The 20,067-nt window shown below is 44.9% G+C and overlaps 1 long non-coding RNA gene across 1 annotated transcript; it reads left to right on the forward strand.

Moving 5' to 3' along the window:
• The first annotated feature begins 948 nt into the window (after positions 1-948).
• Positions 949-18,225, forward strand: LOC139257304 (uncharacterized). Its single transcript, XR_011592245.1, has 2 exons — positions 949-1,001; positions 18,021-18,225. It is a non-coding gene; the product is annotated as an uncharacterized lncRNA (long non-coding RNA).
• The last annotated feature ends 1,842 nt before the right edge of the window (positions 18,226-20,067 follow it).

The raw sequence follows: 20,067 nt of genomic DNA on the forward strand, positions 1-20,067 counted from the left end.
ACAGCCTACTGAGAAAGATGCCCCACTCATTAAAACCTGGCAGAAAGAAGAAGAGACTTTCTGTCAGATAAATCAAATACTCTCCTTAGTGGAACCTAGCTTCCCGCCTAGGAGTTAAAATCCACCTCTTTGAGGTTGAGCTGCTTTCAGACAAGTTAAAATACCCAACTTTATTAACAAAAAGCCTGCTTCTAAAAATAATGACATTGAGGTGAGATTTTAAAATAGTTATTGAGATGTCCCACCTCAACCTGGGCAGATTTGCGCTGCAGAATCTACAATATCTTGCTCCAGAAATTGGCCATGATGTGTTACGGAATTTAAGGGCTCTGGTTATAAGATCTTAGGAAATAATGGCCTTGAAATCCCGGCCTCCCCGAGTCCGCATTGAGTGTGTACAGACCCGGGAAGGTACGCAATGCCCATGTGCCGAAAACCAACTTTTCCAATCTGTCAAGTTTCTGGCTTGACAGATCCAACGCATCTCGGCAGCAAAGGTATTCCCACGGCAGAGATTGGGCTATTTGCCCATCTCTTGCCTTGCGAATGTCCTTAAAACTCTTGCATAGCCTACTTTTACCAGTATAAGAGTTTTAAAACATACAAAAACATATAAAAATAAAATAAAAAAGACACATTTTAATTTTAAAAACCCTGCCAACTAAGGTAAGCTTACTGTAAACCATAATTAAAATTTTTTTAAAAAATCAGCAAATATTTTTTTCAAAATATTCCTGTCAACTTTAATTTCTATAATTATTTATGTGAGGTGTTTTTAAATTTTTTTATGTAGTGTTTGGGTGTTTGGGAGTGTTCATCATTCATAGTGATCGGAGTTTCAGACTTACGAAACTCCTATTACTATTAATGAGAAAATACTTTACCATGATTGGGTGTCCAGGCCCATTTGACTCCTATGTCCGTCCAGACGTGCGCGCACTCCGATGCACAGGGAGAGAAGGACTCAGGACCGGGATCTCTGGTGGGTGCAGCAGGAAAAGGTAAGTGTGCATCTTTTTAGCCATTTTCTGGCGAGTGCCCGCGGGAAGCAGAGATCGGGATTGCTTCTTGGAGCTCAAGTTTCAATACTTGAAGATAATGAATGAATAAATCTGATATTTCGCCAGTTCAACTGTGTGAAAATATCAAGAATGTGCTTCTGAATAATATCATAAACAGACTTGGGCTAAAAAAATGAGAGGTGCTGACACTCCAAAGAGATCTTAAAGGAGAACTCCCCAGCTTAATCGTGACAGAAGAACTCCCTGTCTAAAGATACAGAAAACGCTTTACTTTGGCATGCAGGGAACTGAACATCCCTTTATATTAAAGGACTCTGTGTGCTTTCTGAACACTTGTTATCATAGTATGGCTGTAAGCCAGAGAGCTTGTTAATATATGCAGTTACACTGCAGCAAGTGAAGAAATCTATTTCTAACTTTTTGCTGCTTCGAGAACGCTTTTCTTTTTAAGCCAAAGCAATTCAGCCAGGAGCTTATGAACTTTCTCAGAAGTTAAAAGCATTCAAGATAAGAACCGCAGAAATTAATTACATCACTACTTTTGACAGTTCATTTTACTTAACCGTCCCCTCTCTGCAACCCCTTTATTTCCTTGCACAGAGGGTGGGCAAGCTTCCCACTCTTCAGGACATTTGCTTTATTGGACAAACTCCTCACATTTGTCGCTGAACTTTGCAATCAGGGTCCTATAACTGGCATAGCATCAATTTGCATATTTAAGCAGCCTGATGTCTGTTTCAGACGTCTGGGCCTGGAGCATCAAAGAGAGAGCCAAGATTCTACTCCCCCACCGCCGCCGCCCCGCACCTCCCCCCACCCGCACTCTCCTGATTTGCAACTGCTGGCTGTCTTTATTTTAGGTGCAAAATGGACAGCTGTGTGTTGAGTTTCTCTGCCTAGAAATTTGATTGAGATGCAGTCATTTCTCGTGCTGAAAGGTCCAATATGACATGCGCTGTGCATGTACTCGGTCTTTACTGTCACATGCTATATTAGTTAGAATGCCTCGTAGTCGTTTGGCCCATCACCTATGCATATCTGGGTATAATGCTTGTTTAGGGTCCCTATATCATATTGGGTCATGACTGAACGAAGCAGGCTGCAGTCAGTTTTCATTGTATGCAGAGTAGTCAAACCATGGTCCTTAAAGAGACTGCTGGAGGCTGCCACCAAAAAAGTAATAATAATTGTTATAACTACTTGATTATAATTACAAGGGGAACATGCCTGCTCCTCCTGGCTCTATAGAAAAATGGTGGGCCTTTAGTGGCCTGCGCTTGCCCTCCTCCTGATTACTTCCCCACCTCTGGATTTACCTGCTGCCCTTGACCAATCTCTCCTGTTGCCAGCCACTGTAAGCGCTGGTGCCCGAATTCGGGCACAATCCAATTTCTAGGCTCAGGAACTAAGTGCCATCATTTCCCCCTGCACCCATTGGACAAGTTACAAATAAAACATTTTTTTCACTGTTAATTCCTTGGCTTTTCGAATGACTTATGCTAACCATGTGAAAATATTGGAGTAGAGTTGGCGTTGGTTTATCCAGTGCAAGTTGTCTCAAATCAGCCAAACCATCGCAAAAGATCCTGGGTCCAGAATTTCCAGTGGTTCACCGCCTAGTTTCTCGGAGCTATTGGCCATTTTGGGTGAGAACTGGGTTGGCGAAAAATTCCCCAGCTGAGTTACGCTGGCGGTTTCGAAGTACCGTTGGGGAGCGGACCACCGGTGCGCACTGTCCACAGAATGCCATGGTGTGATTTTTGGCTCCGCAGTGACCCGTAGGCAAGTATTAAAAAAAACACTCACGAGAATCAGCGGAGCAGGGCGGTTGGTGAGTAGCACTGCAAGAAAAAGGTGTAATTGGTTTTTTACTAATTATTTTTAAATTCTCTTGTAGTGATTTAAGTGAAAAGTGTCATGTATGCAACCACAATGTAACACCACTACATTACGGTATACACTCAACCCAGATGCACACCTTGACCACAAGGGGTGAACTTGTGGGAGACACTCCTTACCTGATTACACAGGTATAAAAAGGGAGGTCCCACGCAGAGTCATCATCTTTGGAGTCCTGTGAATAAAGAGTTAAGGTCACAGAGTGACCTTGTCCCCAAAATGTGCCTCGTGTGGTTTCACACTGTAGAGTAAGGACTTTACATTGGTGACGAGAAACGGGAATTCACGACTCACGAGAATGGCCACTGGTAGCACAGAGGAACGGTACTGTGTTGGGGAAGACTGGGATGATTTTATCGAGAGGCTTCAGCAAAGCTTCGTTACAAAAGAATGGCTGGGGGATGCAGCGGTCGACAAGCGAAGGGCTCATCTTTTGACCAGTTGCGGACCAAGGACTTATGCGCTCATGAAGGACTTACTAGCACCCGAAAAGCCGGCGGACAAAACCTTTGAAGAACTTAGCAAATTGATCAGGGAGCACCTCAAACCGGCGAGTAGCATACATATGGCCCGACACAGATTCTACACCCACCGACATCATGAAGGACAGAGCATACCGGACTTTGTAGCGGACCTCCGCCGTTTGGCCAACCTCTGTAAGTTCACAGATGCCTGCAGGGGGGAGATGCGAAGGGACTTCTTTATTGAGGGCATCGGTCATGCAGGAATTTTCCGCAAATTAATTGAGACCAAGTATTTGGCAGTGGAAGCGGCGGCGTTGATGGCTCAAACTTTCATGGCGGGGGAGGAAGAGACGAAAATAATATACGCGCACAATTCTGCCTCTAACGCGGTGATGGATCAGGGAGTCAACATCATCAATGCGGCTCAGAGCCCCGCAGGCAGGCAGCTGCAATCCGACACTCCCCAGGCAGCAATAGACCCCAGAGTAGGACTTCAATAGAGACAATGGCAGGCTGAACGGACATTCGCGCCATCACAGTTGGCAGTGCGGCCCGGGATGGGGCCATTGACACCCGCTAATAGGGTACTTAAGAGCAGTCAAAGGGACAGTCAGCGTGGAATGCCTGGCCATAGTCCCTTTGTTCCCAACAATGGAAACTTTAACTCATGCTGGAGGTGTGGCGGAAAACACTCAGCTAGATCTTGCAGATTTCAACAGTTTGTCTGCAGGAACTGCAATCTCAGTGGCCACTTAGCTCGAATGTGCAGGAAGTCTGCAACCAGACTAATATATGAGGCGGATGGACCAGAAGAGGGTTCTTTGAGGCAGGATGACTTTTGGGGCAAACCGATGGACGCCGAGGTTCAGCGGGTCCATGTGGCGAATATTCCTACACCAAAACGCCACCAATGATGATGAGGGTTTTATTAAACAGTATCCCTGTACACATGGAGCTGGACACTGGGGCCAGCCAGTCACTCATGGGCGTTCAGCAATTTGAGAAGCTATGGCTATTTAAAGCCAGTAGATCAAAATTAGCACATGTTGAGACACAATTACGGACTTACACTAAAGAAATCATTCCGTTGCTAGGCAGTGCAATGTTGGCTGTCACACACAATGGGTCAGTGAATCGGCTGCCGCTCTGGATTGTCCCGGGCAATGGTCCTGCACTGTTGGGGAGGAGCTGGTTAGCCAAGATGAACTGGAAATGGGGGGATGTTCACGCAATGTCATCTGTGGAGCGAAGTTCGTGCTCACAAGTCCTACAATAATTTGATTCACTATTCAAACTTGGCATCGGGACTTTCAAAGGCACTAAAGTAGTGATACACATCACCCTGGACGCCAGGCCAGTGCACCACAAAACCAGAGCGGTGCCGTATGTGATGCGAGAAAAGATAGAGAGCGAATTGGACCGGCTATTGAGAGAGGACATCATCTCGCCTGTTGAATTCAGCGACTGGGCGAGCCCCATCGTTCCCGTCCTAAAAGCGGATGGCTCTATCAGGATCTGTGGCGACTACAAGGTCACCATCAATCGGGTGTCCCTAGAAGGTCAATACCCGCTCCCAAGAGCGGAGGACCTCTTCGCCACGCTGGCAGGTGGCAAGCTGTTCACCAAGTTGGACCTCACTTCAGCCTAAATGACCCAGGAACTGGCCGACGAATCTAAACTACTGACCACCATCACCACGCACAAGGGACTGTTCGTTTATAACAGGTGCCCATTTGGCATTCGATCAGCGGCCGCGATTTTTCAACGAAAGATAGAAAGCCTGCTTAAATCCATTCCTGGAACAATCGTATTCCAGGACGACATCCTCATCACGGGTCGAGACACCGAGGAACACCTCCACAACCTGGAGGAGGTGCTACACCGACTGGACCGGGTAGGCCTGCGACTCAAGAAGTCTAAATGTGTGTTCTTAGCTCCTGAGGTTGAGTTTCTGGGCAGGAGGATTGCTGCAGATGGGATTCGGCCCACCGAATCCAAACCAGAGGCGATTCGACGAGCACCCAGGCCCTGCAACACATCGGAGCTGCGTTCATTCCTGGGACTGTTGAACTATTTCGGGAACTTATTGCCGAACTTGAGCACGTTGTTGGAGCCGCTACACGTGCTCCTGCATAAGGGTTGCGATTGGTTTTGGGGGGTCTGTCAGGAATGGGCTTTTGACCGGGCGCGAAACCTACTTTGTTCAAACAAGTTGTTGACCCCTGTAAAAAAATTGGTTCTGACATGTGATACATCGTCTTATGGGGTTGGGTGCGTGTTGCAGCAGGGCAATGCTGAGGGTCAACTGCAACCTGTGGCTTATGCCTCCAAGTCGCTCTCTCAAGCAGAACGGGGATATGGGATGGTCGAGAAGGAAGCGCTTGCATGTGTCTATGGTGTAAAAAAAATGCATCAGTATCTCTTTGGTAGGAAGTTTGATTTAGAAACGGACCACAAGCCATTAACATCCCTGTTGTCAGACAGCAAGGCTATCAATGCCAACGCATCAGCTCGCATACAGCGATGGGCTCTCATGCTGGCTGCTTATGACTACTCCATCGGCACCGGCCGGCACTGAAAACTGCGATGACGCGCTCAGCAGGCTTCCACTGGCCACCACTGAGAGGGCAGCGGAGCAAAGTACCGAGATGGTCATGGCTGTCGATGCCTTTGACAGCGCAGGCTCCCCCATCTCAGCCCGCCTGATAAAAATCTGGACAAACAGAGATCCCTTCCTGTCCCTGATTAAGAAATGTGTCCTGACTGGGGATTGGGCGCCCGCACATGGAGCATGCCCTGAGGAGGTCAGACCATTCCACAGACGGATGGATGAGCTCTCCATCCAAGCCAACTGCCTACTATGGGGCAGCCAGGTAGTTATGCCCCAGAAGGGGAGGAAAGCATTCATCAGGGAACTCCACAGGGAGCACCCAGGCATTGTGCTGATGAAGGCCATTGCCCAGTCACACGTTTGGTGGCCTGGAATTCATTCAGACCTGGAGCACTGTGTACACATGTCCACGATGTGTGCGCAGCTGGGTAATGCCCCCAGGGAGGCTCCGCTCAGCCCGTGGCCCTGGCCCACCAGGCCATGGTCACGCATTCATGTTGACTATGTGGGCCCGTTCATGGGTAAGATGTTCCTTATTGTGGTAGATGCGTACTCGAAATGGATCGAGTGCATCATTCTGAATTCATGCACGTCATCCACCACCATGGAAATCCTCCGTACGATCTTTGCAACTCATGGCTTGCCAGACACCCTGGTTACTGATAATGGCCCATGTTTCACAAGCTACGAATTCCAAGAGTTTATATCGGGCAATGGCATCAACCACGTCAGGACTGCAACATTCAAGCCGGCCTCTAATGGCCAGGCGGAACGTGCGGTCCAAATCATTAAGCAAGGTATGCTCAGGATTCAAGGACCCTCTCTACAATGCCCCCTATCGCGTCTCCTGCTGGCCTATAGATCCCGACCGCACTCACTCACGGAGGTCCCACCTGCAGAGCTACTAATGAAACGGACACTCAAAACTCGGTTGTCCCTCATTCACCCAGCCCTGACTGACATAGTTGAGGGCAAGTGCAAGTCACAAAATGAGTACCATGACCGTAATGCGAGACGGAGATATATAGAAATAAATGATCCTGTATTTGTCCTCAATCACACCATGGGGCCCAAATGGCTTGAGGACACTCTAATTGACAAAGAGCGGAAAAGGGTCATCGTGGTAAAACTCAACAATGGTCAGATATGCCGTAAGCATCTGGACCAAGTAAAAAAAAGGTTCAGCATCGACACGGAGGAGCCTGAAGAAGACCATGAGATGGAGCTCACAACACCGCCAGTGAATGAGCAACAAGAGCAATCAGAAGAATGCACAGTCCCTGCGGTCAGCCCGGACAGGCCTGAATCACCACAGGTGACACTCACGTCAGTGTGCAACAATCAGAGCCCCAACTGCAGCGCTCCACGAGGGAGCGTAGACCACCTGAAAGACTAAACCTATGATCCCAATAAGACCTTGGGGGGGAGGTGATGTCATGTATGCAACCACAATGTAACACCACTGTATTACTGTATACACTCAAACTAGCTGCACACCTTGACCACAAGGGGTGAACTTGTGGGAGACACTCCTTACCTGATCACACAGGTATAAAAAGGGAGGTCCCACGCAGGGTCATCGTCTTTGGAGTTCTGTGAATAAAGAGTTAATGTCACAGAGTGACCTTATCCCCAAAATGTGCCTCGTGTGGTTTCATACTGTAGAGTAAGGACTTTACAAAAAGGGTCCTGAGAATGTGATTATGATTTTTTATTTTATCTTTAAAAAAAATATTTTTTGTGTTTTTCTCCTCCTAGGCCCTACCCGCAGCCTCGGTGTAAATTTTTTGCAAATTTTTAAATTATCACCCATTTTCTTTAAAAACAGCCCAATGAGCCCAAGATTTCATTTTTTTCTCTGAGAATCAGGGTGCAATGCCTATTTTTTTCGCTGTGCAGATTTTTAAATTTTGGGGGGGGAATTTTTCGTCGGCGATAATCTTGGGAATCTTAGCTATCTTTTGGGCGGCAATCAGGCCCCCTGGAATTTCAAACGCAAATTACGCCCAGTGCAAATCGAGTTTTTGTGATCTTTTGCACTGGTTTAACAAACATTGTGCTGGAAGCTGGCCCTGCCCACAAAACTGTCCAGACCTCCATTTTGAATTAATCACCATGGTGAGTTTCCACTAATTGGGGGCCTTTGAAGAGGCCTGATGCAAGAAAAAAAGCAATTATGTTCTAAAATGCTGCTCGATGTTCTGGTTTATGTCAGATTGTACCTTCAGCAATATGCAAGTGAGTTTGAGCAAAATATGAGCAAAAGATTCAATTCAGTAAACTAGCGCCATTTTGGGTTGCGCCCAAAGTAGAAAGCCGACCCCATTATCTATGATTCCATTAGCATTCACCAATCAGATTTGAGAATCAATTTCACAAAAACAGATAATTAAACTATGAAAGTTCGCCCTGGATCAGAAATTATATTTTTTTCTCCTTGTGTCAAATTCAATACAGACTTTTCACGCTGTATTTTATTGTAATGTTCTTTCCCTGCCCTCAACCCAATGTTGTGCTGTTACCTCCCTATATTTTGTATTTCATATTTTTGTAGTTTTCTACATTGCATTTTCCTCCTTTCAATTCTTATTCCTCCTCCTCCATCCTTCACAATGACAATGGGCCCATGTGGCCATTTTGTGTGTTTATTTATTTTTCTCTCCCACTTTCCTCCAATTCTATCCCCTCCATGATCAAAATAAATCTCAGGTACCACATTTAATGTGAAATAATTCTTACAAAATGGACAACAATTAAAGGTCAAAAACAAAATAAGTCAAAGTAGAAAAAACAAAAGTCAAAAATGGTTAAATAAAATTGAAGAAAGAATAAAATAGAACGCCTAAATAAGACAGAACACTTAATAGAGAGTAAACAAAAATACAGGAGGCAAAAAAGCAGAATTTATATAGTGCTTTATCATATATCTCAGAACCATTTCTATAAATGCCTGAATGTAAGTCTTATTACTCGGAGGCTGGTTATTTGCTTTTACTGTTGAATGATGCATTCAGATTTGAGAATGTGCAATTTCTAATGATAGTTTAGGGCAGCTGCACAGGAACATAGCTCTAAGATTATTCGGCACTGAACAGCAGTATGAGAAACTCTTGAAACCACAGTCTAAATATTTTAGCATTTCTGGCAGCAAACTGCATTATCTGCATTCACTTTCTTGCATCTGGACCAAGAAACAGCACCAGTTCGTACTGTAACACCCCATCAGGGAATACTCTCAACAGTGTGACATCAGCAAGCAGCTGTCCGTAGTTCTCACTTAACTCACTTAGGTGGAATTAACCTGGCAAGCAATGTCAGGATCTATTATGTGACTCTTGATTGCTTTTTAAGCTATCGGGCTATATTTTCCTCAAATCGCTAATTTTACCAAAAACATTGATGTCAATAAACATGATGTAATGCAGGCAGAAAGTGCTAATAAGCTTGTTACGGCCTTGGTAAGTCTGTTAAGTGGTGAAATCCTGCAACATTCTGCAACTACACAGATAAACCAGTCAGTAAATATTTTACTCCTGGGAGCTGATTTTGATCTCTGGGTCACGGTTGGCACAGGCACAGTGTACCGGAGGTGAGATGTGCCTGTGAGGAGTGCAACCCATTTTCTGGGCCTGGTTTATGAGGAGTCCAAGGGTCACCAAGGAGGTTGTGACTGAGGTGTAATGAAGACCTGCAAGGGCAGTTGTACACTGTAAGTAGCATCTTCAAGATGCTTTCCTCCTGAATAAGTTAACTATTGAATATTAATCTGGAATGAATTGTTTACCTGAGCACTCATGCTGCCTTTCCGCCCTCCTGGAGCCTACTGCTTCTTTTGTGCCCCTTAGAATTTAACTTCTCCAACCTTCTTCATAATTATCTCTCTTTTCACCCACACACCCCTGCAAGTCCCTCAGTAAATTCCCCTACAATCCCTTTGATCCACTCAGATAGTTTCCAGCTACCCATCTGCTCTTGCAAAATGTTCACTTTCTCCCTTCATGACATCACCCTGGATTGACCTCCTGGGTCTGACTGAAAATTGGTTCAGAGATGGCAAATGTTTCCTCCCTCAATGAAGTGGCCTCATTCAGATACACATTCCACCACATCCATGCCTAAACTGACGGGAATATATAACAAAATTTGGCATAATTTTTCCTCCTGACCAGAGAATGCTAAAGTTAATTTTAGTACTTCAAATGCTGCTCCAGCTGTGATTAACTAACCCAGCATGAAATAGGAATTGATTATGGGACTTTCTTGGTCTGTATAGATCACTCTTCATCTTAGGCAGTCCCTCGGAGTCAAGGATAACTCCTGCAACACTGGAAAGGACACTTACCTGCTTAGCTATCAGAAAGCTTTCCTCTATCAATCATACTCATGCGTATCAACGATATACAAATGTTCACATTCATATTCTTATACATCCTATAAGATGAATTAAAAAAAGCTACTGTTCAATGAGCATGTCTGTGCAGTGGACCATGTGTCAATCTATTTGTGATGCATTTTTAGTATTTTGTTCCCCAATTTGGCGCAATTTGTGTTCAGATATTTTTGCACAGGTGTTTTCGACATTTGAAAGTATTGCAAATTATCTTACAATATATTCAGATCTACATGGAATAGTGCTAGAAATGAAAAATATCAGTGGGACGAAAATTGCGGCCTCGCCGGGTGCGTATGTTGTGTGCATGCACCCAAAGAGGCCTCACAAATGCTGGTTCTCGGCGTGCGATTTGCAGGTGCCGAGAACTGGCAAAATTTCTTTTGACAGATCACATGCATCTCCGCAGAAAGGACATCTGCGGCTCAGAGATTGGGCTATTTGCCCAACACTTACCCAGCGAATGTCCTTCAAACTCTTGCGCCTGGTAAAAGGAGGTGTACAGCCTACTTTTTAACCCTATTAAAACAAACTTTTAAAAAATTCTAAAAATGTTTTTTTTTTCTAAATCATTTAATGACATTCAATTTCAATTAATTTAGTGTGTTGTGTTTCATATTTTTCGGAGTAGTAATGGGAGCTCATAAAAAACGGAGTTCCCATTATTATCAATGAAAAAGCTAGATATTCATTGGTGGTCCACGCCCACATGATTCCAGGATATGCATACATACCTGGAAGGCATGTTCCCGTACACTGGATTGTGAAACTAGGCCTCCTACATTCCTCTGGGACTACCAGGTGTTTTTTTTCCAATCAAAGGCGTTCACCTGAAGGAAGCCTCTGACTTCAGTTTTCCCCCCAAAGTTGCCTCTGAGCCAGAAGGTACACGGCGCCAACCTCACTCCAGACAGTCCTGGCGAGTGGAGACCAGAACTCTCCATTCTGGGTTGACATCCAGCAGAATGCTCATGTCTACTGTGTGTGGGTAGCCCACCCCCTCATTGAATGGATTGTTGGAGCCCATATGACCCTCATACCATTTAGGACTAGCCACCTCCACTGGCTAGAGTCATTCCTAACACAAAGGAAGATGGTTGTGGTGGTTGGAGGTCTATCATCTCAGCCTCAACACATTGCTGCAGTAATTCCTCCGGGCAGTGTCCTAAGATCAACCATCTTTAGCTGCTTCATCAATGACCTTCCTTCCATCATAAGGTCACAAGTGGGGATGTTCGCTGATGACTGCATGGTGTTCAGTGCCATTCACAACTCCTCAGATAATAGAGTAGTCCATGTACGCATGCAACAAGACCTGGATGACATTCAGGCTTTGGCTGATAAATGGCAAGTAACATTCACGCCACATAAGTGCCAGGCAATGACTATCTCCAACAAACAAGATTCTAACTACCGCCCCTTGACATTCAATGGCATTACCATGACCAAATCCCCCACCATCAACATCCTGGGGGTCACCACTGACCAAAAACTTAACTGGACGAGCCACATAAATACTGTGGCAACAAGAGCAAGTCAGAGGCTGGGTATTCTGCAGTGAGTGTCTCACCTCTTGACTCCCCAAAGCCTTTCCACCAGTTACAAGACACAAGTGTTGGAGCGGATTTTTGGACATATACTGGACTAGTATACGGGACCAAACATTTGTTTTATTTTCCCCTTTAATGAATTTTGTAAGGGACAATACTGATGCATTATGCTTTATATAAAAAAAAACAGTTAGACTTTAAGGTATGCTGGCCTTGAGTTATGGAGATAGGAAAGTGAGATAATGAACACTGGAGAGTTAAGTGCTGGGTATATTTGTTTATAATGGTGCCAAAAGACCTGCACTTGTTTATACTGCCCTGTCACAATGCAGGATGGTTAATATCAAAAGCTTAGCCTTCGATAGTAACAGCTTTGTAGTGCTAAAGCATGTGTTGTAAAGTGACGTAATTTGTAAGATAAAAGAACTTCACTGCAGATACCAATTTGAGAAGATGGTTCAAAGACAGGGGTCTTTAACACTTCTCCCAAAGCTTTGTCTCCAATTTAATAAACCTCTCTTTATATATTATACAGTCTCGAAATATTTTTCCACAACAAAATGGCGTCACGGGAACAGGATACTGTCCGATCAGACGTGATCACTTAAGACAGTATCTGGAATCTGGTGTTAGAGACTGAAAAGAGAGGTGTACGGGCACGACGGGATAGTGTATAAGATACTAGTAAACAGATAGCGGGAAGAGGCTGATTAACCAGTTTGAGTTGTCCCTTTAGTAAATAAGGTCGGTGCGGAAGGGAACTGATCGATCCAACCTAGAGCCGAAAACTCCGGTGGTAAGGAAACACGCTAGCTTTGTTGCGAAGACAAAGGGTCTCCACAGAGTAGTCGAGGCCGTGAGTATTACCAAAACAAAGGGAAACGTCCGAGACTGGCGAACATGGAAGATAAGGAAGGGAATGTAAAACGCGGGCTTCCCGGTCATTAATTAATTCCTATCATTAATTGTAACTTGCGTAATTACGTAATGCCATAAAAAAGCTGATAGTGACTATCTTAAGTGACATATGGATCCAGACATAAGCTTTGTTGAATGAAGAGAGACTTTTGTGAGTGTCCATTTTGAATGAAGAGAGTACTCGAGTGATTTTGACTGTGGAATGAATGAAAGCCTGTTTTAAGAAGGTGTGGAGTTGTCTGCCTGTTTTAGCTCCACCCACTCTTTCCAAACAGAGTGAAATGTTTTTTTTTTAACCCTTCGTAGTGTTGTCCTGTATGTGGGAAGTTTAAGAAACTTTGAACCTTATGGTATTACATTTTAAGTTAGAAACGAAGGTGTGGATATATTCGGATAAGTTACAGAGCTAGGAAATGCACAAAGGATAGGTTTGTTGAGTAAAAGATAAAAATACATGGTCCCGGTCGTAAAAAAAAAAGAATTTGACATGCTCACTTACTTGTCGAAAGAAAACATGCAATTGGGTTGAAAGACATAAATTTAGTCCAGGAATGAGATAAAGAATGCCTTTTAAAACGCTCCCATTTTTCTTTGTGTAAAACCTTGACACGAAAGCTTCTAGCTCAGTAAAAAAAAAAGAGTTTTAAATTTAGAAATACCTTCAGGGATCAGGCCAAACTCCTGGGCGAGTGGTGAGCGATCTGTGAAGGTGTAAAAGGGCCTTTTGAAAAAGGCTAAAACAGTAAGCTTTAGCAGTTTAGAAAAGAAAAAGATAAAGCAGGAAAAGGTCTCTGCCACGGGAACAGGAGGAGGGCAGAAAAGGGGGACTTGCCATAATTGTGGAAAACCGGGCCATTTTGCCAGGGAATGCAAAGGGAAAGGCAGTGAAAAGCAATGTACGTATTGTGGTAAGAAAGGGCACCTGGAAGCGACATGCTATGGTAAAAATGGCTATCCTAATAAGGCAAGGACCCTGTCAGAACAGGAATACCAGAAGTGGCAGGCGTACAAAGCCAACCGGTGATGTCCGGCGGCCCCTGTACAAAGTAAAAAGGAGGGAAGGATATATGTGTCTGCACTAGTAGGGGGCCGACAGTGTGAGATGCTAGTGGACACGGGAGCCTCAATATCCATTACCAATATGCCCCTTCCCGTCACCGACAAGAAGGCTCTGATAAACAGAATAGATGGACGGCCCACACTGGCCTACCTGAGTACCACCCAATTGGTGGAAATTGATAACTTATATATACCCATGAGATTTTACGTATGCAAGAATCGTGAGGGAACAATATTGGGGAATGATGTAATGAGGGAATTTAAGGCCCTGATTGATTGCGGCAAGGGGAAACTGACATGGCCAAAGGCAGATAGCAGTAAGGGAGATTTAGGACAGATAGCCCACCATGTGGACGGTATAGGTGTAGCTACAGCCACAAAAACTGACTGGCTTATCGGGACTGGAGGGTATGGAGGCATATGTGTCTCTATGCCCGGGGTCTGGGCACAGACAAAATTGGATACTGGAAAGGCGAAGATGGATCCTATTAAAGTCCCTGGACCACCTCATAAACCACACCGACAATACCCTATAAGACCTGAAGCTAGAACAGCGGTTGTAGAAATAGTAAAAGGGCTAGTGGAAAAGGGTATCTTAAAAGAAACAGTTAGCACCACTAACTCCTCAACATGGCCGGTAGGGAAACCAGATGGGAGTTATAGACTCACTATCGACTACACTGCCCTTAACAAGGTCACCCCCAAATTACACCCGATAGTGGTCAGCCCCTCCTCAATCCTTACCTTATAGAGTGGGGCCCTGAACAAGAACAGGCGTATAGTAAATTCAAGTAAGAACTAGTCTCCGCACCTGGATTGGGACTGCCTGACATGGGTAAGGATTTCCACATCCACTGTAACAATGAAGGTGGATTCTATATGGATGTGGTCACCCAAGATCACAGGGACAAAAGGAGACCTATAGCCTATTACTCTACCACCGAAAGCTCGGTGGTGACTGGGTTATCCAGATGTATAGCCACGCTAGATTGAGCAGCTTGGGCGGTAAAAATTAAGTGAGCCTGTGGTGATGACTGGAAACATCATTCTCCACACTAAACACACATTGGTAGAAATGTTAAACATAGGAAAACTGAGAACCGTATCTAATATGAGACGGGCAAAGTGGGAAGCAGTCCTCTTAACACCCAACAAAGCGGTAACCATAATTAGAGATGTAGGAAACAACCCTGCAGAAGGTATGATGGGTGAAGGGGAATCCCACTTTTGCGAAGAGGTATGTGAGGATACGGAAGAGGATAGAATAAAAGACGCCCCCCTTCAAACCGCAGAACAAACCTTGTTTGTGGACGGCTCACGAAAATACGGAGAGGGACTACCTCGTACCGGAAGGGCCGTAGTTAACCAGGATCTAGAGGCAGTTGAATCAGGGCGAATTAATGGGGGGTCGTCAGCTCAAGTGGCAGAACTGGTAGCCCTCACCCGAGCACTGGAATTATCGGAAAATATGATTGTTAATATCTATACGGACAGTAGATATGCATTCGGGGTAGTACACGATTATATGACAGCATGGGGGAGAAGGGGTGTTTGCGATGGATAAAGACATAACTTACTAAATACCAGTTGATATCAGCTGTGAAAAAGATAGTGGTTTAATTAGAAAAAAAAAGAATTTGAAGAGGTAAAAAAACACTCCATTGATAATGATTTTAAATTATTAAAATTAAGTCAGTGCCGCTGGGGCCCGAGACGAACAGATAATTATTGAGAAACTACACCAGGACACTTCTGAGGAGGAAATAGGTATGTGGACAAAGCAGGGCGCAACGCAAGGGAAGGATAACGTTTGGAGACGAAACGACAAGGTAATGGCGCCTGAATGCATACAGAATACCTTATTGGAGTTGCATCATGGCCTGTCTCATTCAGGATGAGAGGCCATGACCGGGAGTCTTGGGAGAGATTGGTGGTGGAAAGGGATGGGGAGAGATATTGCCAAATATTGCCATCGATGCGTTACGTGCGCACAATGGGAACACGTACAAATTGATTTCACAGGTCCTTTGCCCCATCCCATGGAAAAAGATATTGCCTAGTGATTATAGATCAATTTACCCGGTGGGTGGAAGCTTTCCCCACACGTGATTGCACTGCCTCAACAGTGGCAAGGATATTCTGACCAAGGCACCCACTTCACCGGAAAAATTGAAAAAACAATATGCCAGCTGATGGGCATAAAACAAAAATTCCACATCCCCTACCACCCGCAGAGTTCTGGAATGGTAGAGCGCATGAACTGTACCCTTAAGAACGCCCTGGCAAAGGCCATGCAAATGTCAGGAAAAACGTGGACAGAAGCATTACCCATTATATTGATGAAGTTAAGAGCCACGACAAACCGGACAACCGGATTAACTCCTTATGAACTAATGACAGGAAGGGCGATGCAATTACCAGAGAACATCATAACAGAGGGGGGGCCGATGTAGGCCCATTAAAAGACAAAATAAAACGGTATGCTTGGAACTAAGTACTCAATTAAAAGGGATGCGTAAATTAGTTAGGGACAATCAGGAAGAAAGAGACGCGGAAGCAGAGCTTACAAAGCTCCCTGAAGTCCCGTTGGTGGGAAGTCGCGTTATAGTAAGGGTCCTCCCGGGAAAACCGGGGTTTGCCCCAAAAATGGATAGGACCGTATGAGGTTATAATCAGCAGGGACACTTGTGCCTGCATCGATGTTAAAGGGAAAGGACAATGGAAGCATCGGACCCAGTTTAAGGTTTTTGAACCAGCCGTTTAGCACACGTATTAGTTGTTGTTGTTTGTCTATTTACAGATTGACAGCGAGAGATTCTTCAAGAAAGCCATACGGCCATTTTGCCTTTGACTATTTGTTAATTATAGAGTAATAAGATGAAACTATATATTGCAATCGGTGCGATTATCATAGTTCGTGTTAGGTCCGGCCTGCTAGCTAGACCGAAACGAGAGTTACATGTGAATACCTTTTTGTACATGTCTTATGTTTATTCGCAAAATGAGAACTTTTCCAGTTGCTGGGTATGTTCGCACATCCCCATACATAGCAAAGGAGGCATCCCCTTGAGGTCAATCTCCCTTAACATCTCGGAAGTAGCAGAGTGGGTAATGCGACAAAACGGTACAGGGGAAGTAAATGATACTTGGAACCAGAGTGGGGATAAAGAAACGTGGAGATCGGAGGGGTTACCTTTTGGATGCATTTGACGGACGGTACCAGCCGGAATACAATAGGTCGGTACGACCCCCGTTCCTCGTTTTGACCAACACCTCAGGAGTTGGAAGGCCCACCACTGACATTTGTTTCACTAGAAACCTGACCGGTGAGGAAACAGGTTTTGTAGCAGGATACTTTAACCTCACCAGGTGGAACATAATAGCCAGCGAAACAACAAACCAGGGGTTCTTTGAAATAGAGGGTTTGAAGAATCAGACACGTAGCCAGGACTGGGACCCTAAGATTAGGTGGCGACGGGGGCTGAGAGAGAGATTGGGATTGAATCTAACAGCATACAATGGCACTTATTTTGTGTGCGGGCACATGGCCTACCCCTGGTTGCCTCAGAACTGGAGGGGGTCCTGTTATTTGGGATATGTGGTCCCTTTTGTCAGACGGGTACGTACTTTAGCAGAAGTACAGACACCAGGTCGACTAAGACGAGATCTTACCCCGGTAGAGAGGCTATTTGGGGTCATGATGCTCCCATTCGGGATAGGACGCACCATGGATGAATTACGTAACCTAGATAGGGTACTGGAACAGATAGTTAACGACACTGCTGAAGCAATAGAGGGCATAACGGCTGAAATGGTAGCCATACGCACAATGGTACTCCAGAACCGAATGGCCCTAGATTATATACTAGCACAAAGTGGGGGCACATGTGCCTTAATTGGAGCTGAATGTTGCACTTACATTCCCGATAATTCAGAAAACATAACCAACCTCGCTGATCACATAAGAAGGGAGGTAAAGAAGTTATCCATAACAGCAGGAGGATCTGGCTGGTTTGACTGGCTATTAGGGGGATCCTGGGGGTCCTATCTTATGCATGGAGTAATTATTCTGGTTGTAATAATAATTACTTGCTGTCTGATTATCAGGTATTTTAATATCTGCTGTAAAGTTATGATGGCTCGACTGAGACAAGTAGCTAGCGTAATCGCCGAAGAAGAAGAACACCTGATGGAAATACCTGAAGACACCAAGGATGAAGAAACAGACGACGTTGACACTGACCACTATCTTTGAAGGGTAGCCTAGAGCTACAGGCAAGGTGGACATACGGAACATCAGGGAAGTAACATACCCCAAAGGACGAATATATGACAATATGATACTATCATTGTGGTCATCTGGATTTCGTGAACATCATCCAGGACCAAAAGGGGGAATATTGTTGGAGCGGATTTTTGGACATATACTGGACTAGTATACGGGACCAAACATTTGTTTTATTTTCCTCTTTAATGAATTTTGTAAGGGACAATACTGATGCATTATGCTTTATATAAAAAAAAACAGTTAGACTTTAAGGTATGCTGGCCTTGAGTTATGGAGATAGGAAAGTGAGATAATGAACACTCGAGAGTTAAGTGCTGGGTATGTTTGTTTATATCGGTGCCAAAAGACCTGCACTTGTTTATACTGCCCTGTCACAATGCAGGATGGTTAATATCAAAAGCTTAGCCTTCGATAGTAACAGCTTTGTAGTGCTAAAGCATGTGTTGTAGAGTGATGTAATTTGTAAGATAAAAGAACTTCACTGCAGATACCAATTTGAGAAGATGGTTCAAAGACAGGGGTCTTTAACACTTCTCCCAAAGCTTTGTCTCCGATTTAATAAACCTCTCTTTATATATTATACAGTCTCGGAAATATTTTTCCACAACACAAGTCACGATTGACTTTGGGGGTGGGGGGGGAGTGTTGTTGAATATGCAAACCTGTAATTATCATATCTAACCACCAGAAGGCTTATCCACTGGAGTCCTAAGAGATCCCACAATCCCTTGGGAGCACCTGTATATAAGGAGGCCTCACAGGCTGGAGAGGCACTCTGAGATCTGTAATAAAGGACTACGGTCACACTTACTTTGAGCAGTATCTAATCTGACTCTTTATCTAAGACATAAAAACTGGTGACGAGATACAGATGATGAATCCCAATGCGACAATGCAGAGAACTGTGGGCAACTTGGAGAAATTTTCGGTGGGAGATGATTTGGAAACCTTCGTGGAGCGACTTGACCAATACTTCGTGGCCGACAAGCTTGAAGGAGAAGGGAACGCTGCCAAACGAAGGGCGATCCTCCTCACCGTTTGCGGGGCATCAACGTATGGCCTCATGAAAAACCTGCTCGCTCCAGAAAAACCCACAGACAAGTCGTACGATGAGTTGTGCACACTGATCCGGGAGCATCTAAACCCAAAGGAAGGCGTTCTGATGGCGAGGTATCAGTTCTACACGTACAAGAGGTCTGAAAGCCAGGAAATGGCAAGCTACGTCGCCAAGCTAAGGTGCCTTGCAGGACATTGCGAATTTGAAGAACACTTGGAGCATATGCTCAGAGACTTCTTTGTACTTGGCATTGGCCATGAAGTAATACTTCGCAAACTTTTGACTGTAGAGACCCCAACCTTAAAGCCATAGCGATAGCCCAGGCATTTATCTCCACCAGTGATAATACCAAACAAATTTCCCAGCACCCAATGCTGCTGCAAGTACTGTGAACAAAGTAACATTGTTTTCGAATCGAAATGTACATGGCAGGACTTGCACACCTGTAGCTGCACGTCCGCAGATGACTCAGAGTCTGCCATCAAGGGCGGTGAATACAAGGCAGTTAACACCTGTTGGCGCTGCGGGGGTGATCATCAATTTCTTTCATGCCGCTTCAAAGGATACGTTTGCAAGGGCTGTGGAACAATGGGACACCTCCAACGTATGTGCAGGCGAGCTGCAAACCCTGCTAATCCTGCAAACCACAATGGTGCAGAGGAGGACAGATCCACGTTGGATCATCATGAACCAGAGCCTCAGACCGAGGAGGCAGAGGTACATGGGGTGCACACATTCACCACAAATTGTCCCCGGATAATGCTGAAGGTTGAATTAAATGGACTCCCGGTGTCCATGGAGCTGGACAC

The sequence above is a fragment of the Pristiophorus japonicus genome, chromosome 3 (assembly GCF_044704955.1).
Source record: "Pristiophorus japonicus isolate sPriJap1 chromosome 3, sPriJap1.hap1, whole genome shotgun sequence".
In the NCBI taxonomy this organism is placed as follows: Eukaryota; Metazoa; Chordata; class Chondrichthyes; family Pristiophoridae; genus Pristiophorus; species Pristiophorus japonicus.